We start from the raw sequence: 6,994 nt of genomic DNA, 5'->3' as shown, positions 1-6,994 counted from the left end.
AGAAACTTAGATAAGAGAACACTGTGGGGTTATGTTTAACTCGTAAGTAGTTTAGGATCACTTATTGATCATAACTAGATTGCGACCATGATGGGTAGTTTCTCTTCTTATTCTTGCACTCGTAAGTTAGCCACCATACAATGCTTAGTGCTTGTTGCAACCTCAACACTTATCCATTCCATACCAATTAAGCTTTGCTAGTCTTGATACCAACGGTAATGGGATTGCTGAGTCCTCGTGGCACACAAATTACTACTAAAAAAGGTGTAGGTACAGGTAATGCGTTGGTCTGATGCGAATGCCACGCTTTCTTGTTCGGAGTTCTTATTCTGCTTCTTCTTCTTCAATCAAGGGATACGTCTCGGGTCAGGAGCCTGGGATTAGCAGGGTGGATGTCGTTCTTCTTTTTTGTTTGATTTCATAAGCAGTCGGATCCTGCTCTTTTGTATGATGATTGTTATGTATTGATGAACTATTGTATTGATGTTGTAATGATATCCACCTTGCTATGTGCTAAAAATGCGATTGTGCCACAATCATGAATTCATCATGTGATTGGGATATAATCGCATCTTGGGCACCACAAGTTGGTACTAGAGCCTTACCAACCGTAGGAGCCCCCTTGATGACCCACAAGTATAGGGGATCTATCGTAGTACTTTTGATAAGTAAGAGTGTCGAACCCAACGAGGAGCAGAAGGAAATGATAAGCGGTTTTCAGCAAGGTATTCTTTGCAAGTACTGAAATAAGTGGTAAAAGATAGTTTTGTGATAAGGTAAATTGTAACGAGCAACAAGTTACAAAAGTAAATAAAGTGCAGAAAGGTGGCCCAATCCTTTTTGTAGCAAAGGACAAGCCGGAACAAACTCTTATAATAGGAAAAGTGCTCCCGAGGACACATGGCAATATCGTCAAGCTAGTTTTCATCACGTTCATATGTTTCGCGTTCGATACTTTGGTAATTTGATATGTGGGTGGACCGGTGCTTGGGTGTTGTTCTTACTTGAACAAGCATCCCACTTATGATTAACCTCTATTGCAAGCATCCACAACTAACAAAAGTATTAAGGTAAACCTAACCATAGCATGAGACATATGGATCCAAATCAGCCCATTACGAAGCAACACATAAACTAGGGTTTAAGCTTCTGTCACTCTAGCAACCCATCATCTACTTATTACTTCCAAATGCCTCCCTCTAGGCCCAAATAATGGTGAAGTGTTATGTAGTCGACGTTCACATAACACCACTAGAGGCTAGACAACATACATCTTATCAAAATATCAAACGAATACCAAATTCACATGACTACTAATAGCAAGACTTCTCCCTTGTCCTCAGGAACAAACGTAATTACTCACAAAGCATATTCATGTTCATAATCAGAGGGGTAATAATATGCATATAGGATCTGAACATATGATCTTCCACCAAATAAACCAACTAGCATCAACTACAAGGAGTAATCAACACTACTAGCAACCTACTAGCACCAATCTGGACTTTGAGACAAGAATTGGATACAAGAGATGAACTAAGGTTTGGAGATGTGATGGTGCTGGTGAAGATGTTGATGGAGATTGCCCTCTCCCGATGAGAGGAGCGTTGGTGATGACGATGGTGATGATTTCCCCCTCCCGGAGAGAAGTATCCCCGGCAGAACAGCTCTGCCGGAGCTCTAGATTGGTTCCGCCAAGGTTCCGCCTCATGGCGGCGGAGTCTCGTCCCAAAAGGTTCCTTCTTATTTTTTTCTCATCGAAAGACTTCATATAGGAGAAGATGGACGTCAGAGAGCCACCAGGGGGCCCACAAGGTACGGGGCGCGCCCTAGGGGGGCGCCCCCACCCTCGTGAGCAGGGTGTGGGCCCCCTGGCCTTCATCTTTGGCGAGGATTTTTCTTTATTTATTTTAAGATGTTCCATGGAGTTTTAGGACTTTTGGAGTTGCGCAGAATAGGTCTCTAATATTTGCTCCTTTTCCAGCCCAGAATTCCAGCTGCGGGCATTCTCACTCCTTATGTAAACCTTGCAAAATAAGAGAGAATAGCCATAAGTATTGTGACATAAAGTGAAATAACAGCCCATAATGCAATAAATATCGATATAAAAGCATGATGCAAAATGGACGTATCACCCCTTGATTGGTCGAACCGTTGCCGTTGTCGAGTCTAGAAAAAAACTATTTTGAGTCTAGTTATATATTGGAGGGTAGGAATTCTTTTACTCCTTATCCCCTTCGTCGCTCTGGTGAGGATTTGTGACATAGGTTTTTGATTCCATTACTCTTATTTTTCACTCAATTTTTTTAGGATCACGTGGGTATTGTGGAATCAGTTTGATATCATTGTGACGGGAATTCTATTCTTGGTACCTCCTGTCGTTTAAGAGTTGTGGCAGTATCTCGGGGAGTTGAGCTCTGAGGTGTTCTTATCGCCATTGTTATTGTTTCAGTTTCAGAATAATAGAGGACGCCGACATCGAAAACGCTTCTATACTCTTTGTGGTGAGAGTAGTTTGGCACCAACCAGTACTAGGGAGAGCGATTAGATGTATTGCCACAACTAGTATGTCTGATGTTTAGAAGGTCTTGGGTACACAATTGCCGAGGTTCTTGGTTATGTGTTGATGGAGGCAGTACATTTGGAGCATAGAATTCTGCTAGGAGTTGTGTGATGATATTTTGCTCCTTGTACTTGTTGTACCGGATTGCATAACCGGAAATTTTGGGAGTTCATAGGTGGGAATTCAATTAGTACCTAGGTTTGTCCTTCAAACAAATACATGAGGGGTTATGTGTTTGTTTCCAGCTTATTCTGCAAGCCCAATCCTTTGTTTTGTTTTGAGTTGTGGTATTTGAGTTGCCTTGATGTCAAGTGTTGATACCATACCTGTTCTAAGCGGTGTTCTCATATTTCTATGGGAGTGCTAATCCTTCTAGATCATTGAGATTTTCATGTCAATTCTTTCCAACTGTGCACTTCTCTTCAAGTTATCCCATACGGGCACCATTGAGAAGCCTGAGGATTCGCCCACTCCATCCGTCCCAAGTTGCATTTATTTTCCCACCATCCCATCGTTTTTCATCAAGGATTCAGATTTATTAATGAAGTATCCATTTTATTCATGTTAAGTCTCTTCATTCTTTTCAACCAATGTTCTTACCCGGTGATTCTCATGAAGATGTTCGGGAGATACAAGTTTATGTGTAGATTCTCTTTTTATTCTTGCACTCATAAGTTTGCCACCATACAATGTTTAGTGCTTGCTACAACCTCACCACTTATCCATTCCATACCAACTAATCTTTGCTAGTCCTGATACCCATGGTAATGGGATTACTGAGTCCTCCTGGCTCACAGATTACTACAACAATAGGTGTAGGTATAGGTAATGCGATGGTCTGACGCGAGTGCGATGCTTTCTTGTTTGGATTTCTTGTTTTGCTTCTTCTTCTTCGATCAAGGGATAGGTTCCAGGTCGGGAGACTTGGATTAATAGGGTGGATGTCGTTCTTCTTTTTTGTTTGATTTCATCCGTAGTCGGATCCTGCTCTTCTGTATGACGATTGCTATGTATTGATGAACTATTGTATTCATGTTGTAGCTTGTGGAGAGTGTAAGCCTTTATCTTGTATTCTCACCTATTCAGTGTTGGGGAACGTAGTAATTTCAAAAAAATTCCTACGCACACGCAAGATCATGGTGATGCATAGTAACAAGAGGGGAGATTGTTGTCTACGTACCCTTGCAGACCGAAAGCGGAAGCGTTAGCACAATGCGGTTGATGTAGTCGTACGTCTTCACGGCCCGCCCGATCAAGCACCGAAACTACGGCACCTCCGAGTTCTAGCACACGTTCAGCTCGATGACGATCCCCGGACTCCGATCTAGCAGAATGTCGGGGAAGAGTTCCGTCAGCACGACGACGTGGTGACGATCTTGATGTTCTACCGTCGCAGGGCTTTGCCTAAGCACCGCTACAATATTATCGAGGATTATGGTGGAGGGGGGCACCGCACACGGCTAAGAGATCAATGATCAATTGTTGTGTCTATGGGGTGCCCCCTACACCCGTATATAAAGGAGCAAGGGGGAGGAGGTGCGGCCAGGCAAGGGGCGCGCCAGGAGGAGTCCTACTCCCACCGGGAGTAGGACTCCCCCCTTTCCATGTTGGACTAGGACTTCGGGGGAAGGAGAGAGAGAGGGGAAAGGAAAGGGGGGGCACCGCCCCCTCCTTGTCCAATCCGGACTTGGGGGGAGGGGCGTGCGGTTGGCCCTTGGCCTCCTCTCTACTTCCTCCACTAGGCCCATTAAGGCCCATTAGGTTACCGAGGGGGTTCGGTAACCTTCCAGTACACCGGTAAAATGCCGATTTCACCCGGAACACTTCCGATGTCCAAACATAGGCTTCCAATATATCAATCTTCATGTCTTGACCATTTCGAGACTCCTCGTCATGTCCGTGATCACATCCGGGACTCCGAACAACCTTCCATACATCAAAACATATAAACTCATAATGAAACTGTCATTGTAACGTCAAGCGTGCGCACCCTACGGGTTCGAGAACAATGTAGACATGACCGAGAAACGTCTTTGGTCAATAACCAATAGCGGAACCTGGATGCTCATATTGGCTCCTACATATTCTACGAAGATCTTTATCGGTCAGATCGCATAACAACATACGTTGTTCCCTTTGTCATCGGTATGTTACTTTCCCGAGATTCGATCGTCGGTATCTTAATACCTAGTTCAATCTCGTTACCGGCAATTCTCTTTACTTGTTCTGTAATACATCATCTCACAACTAACTCATTTGCTGCAATGCTTGCAAGGCTTAAGTGATGTGCATTACCGAGAGGGCCCAGCGATACCTCTCCGACAATCGGAGTGATAAATCCTAATCTCGAAATACGCCAACCCAACAAGTACCTTTGAAGACACCTGTAGAGCACCTTTATAATCACCCAGTTACGTTGTGACGTTTGGTAGCACACAAAGTGTTCCTCCGGTAAACGGGAGTTGCATAATCTCATAGTCATAGGAACATGTATAAGTCATGAAGAAAGCAATAGCAACAAACTGAACGATCAAGTGCTATGCTAACGGAATGGGTCAAGTCAATCACATCATTCTCCTTAATGATGTGATCCCGTTAATCAAATGACAACTCATGTCTATGGTTAGGAAACATAACCATCTTTGATCAACGAGCTAGTCAAGTAGAGGCATACTAGTGACACTCTGTTTGTCTATGTATTCACACAGGTATTATGTTTCTGGTTAATATAATTCTAGCATGAATAATAGACATTTATCATGATATAAGGAAATATATAATAACGTTATTATTGCCTCTAGGGCACATTTCCTTCAGTCTCCCACTTGCACTAGAGTCAATAATCTAGATTACACAGTAATGATTCTAACACCCATGGAGCCTTGGTGCTGATCATGTTTTGCTCGTGGAAGAGGCTTAGTGAGCGTGTCTGCAACATTCAGATCCATATGTATCTTGCAAATTTCTGTGTCTCCCACTTGGACTAAATCCCGAATGGAATTGAAGCGTCTCTTGATGTGCTTGGTTCTCTTGTGAAATCTGGATTCCTTCGCCAAGGCAATTGCACCAGTATTGTCACAAAAGATTTTCATTGGACCCGATGCACTAGGTATGACACCTAGATCGGATATGAACTCCTTCATCCAGACTCCTTCATTTGCTGCTTCTAAAGCAGCTATGTACTCCGCTTCACATGCAGATCCCGCCACGACACTTTGTTTAAAACTGCACCAACTGACAGCTCCACCGTTTAATGTAAACACGTATCTGGTTTGCGATTTAGAATCGTCCGGATCAGTGTCAAAGCTTGAATCAACGTAACCATTTATGATGAGTTCTTTGTCACCTCCATATACGAGAAACATATGCTTAGTCCTTTTCAGGTACTTCAGGATGTTCTTGACCGCTGTGCAGTGATCCACTCCTGGATTACTTTGGTACCTCCCTGCTAGACTTATAACAAGGCACACATCAGGTCTGGTACACAGCATTGCATACATGATAGAGCCTATGGCTGAAGCATAGGGAACTTCTTTCATATTCTCTCTATCTTCTGCAGTGGTCGGACATTGAGTTTTACTCAACTTTATACCTTGTAACACAGGCAAGAACCCTTTATTAGCTTGATCCATTTTGAACTTCTTCAAAACTTTGTCAAGGTATGTGCTTTGTCAAAGTCCAATTAAGCGTCTTGATCTATCTCTATAGATCTTAATGCCCAATATGTAAGCAGCTTCACCGAGGTCTTTCATTGAAAAACTCTTATTCAAATATCCCTTTATGCTATCCAGAAATTCTATATCATTTCCAATCAGTAATATGTCATCCACATATAATATCAGAAATGCTACAGAGCTCCCACTCACTTTCTTGTAAATACAGGCTTCTCCAAAAGTCTGTACAAAACCAAATGCTTTGATCACACTATGAAAGCGTTTATTCCAACTCCGAGATGCTTGCACCAGTCCATAAATGGATCACTGGAGTTTGCACACTTTGTTAGCTCCCTTTGGATCGACAAAACCTTCCGATTGCATCATATACAACTCTTCTTCCAGAAATCCATTCAGGAATGCAGTTTTGACATCCATCTGCCAAATTTCATAATCATAAAATGTGGCAATTGCTAACATGATTCGGACAGACTTAAGGATCGCTACGGGTGAGAAGGTCTCATCGTAGTCAATCCCTTGAAATTGTCGAAAACCTTTCGCAACAAGTCGAGCTTTGTAGATAGTAACATTACCGTCAGCGTCAGTCTTCTTCTTGAAGATCCATTTATTCTCAATTGCTTGACGATCAACAGGCAAGTCAACCAAAGTCCACACTTTGTTCTCATACATGGATCCCATCTCAGATTTCATGGCTTCTAGCCATTTTGCGAAATCTGGGCTCATCATCGCTTCTTCATAGTTCGTAGGTTCATCATGA

The sequence above is a fragment of the Triticum dicoccoides genome, chromosome 4A (genome assembly GCF_002162155.2).
Source record: "Triticum dicoccoides isolate Atlit2015 ecotype Zavitan chromosome 4A, WEW_v2.0, whole genome shotgun sequence".
Taxonomy (NCBI): domain Eukaryota; kingdom Viridiplantae; phylum Streptophyta; class Magnoliopsida; order Poales; family Poaceae; genus Triticum; species Triticum dicoccoides.
Note: the sequence above shows the minus strand (reverse complement) of the source record.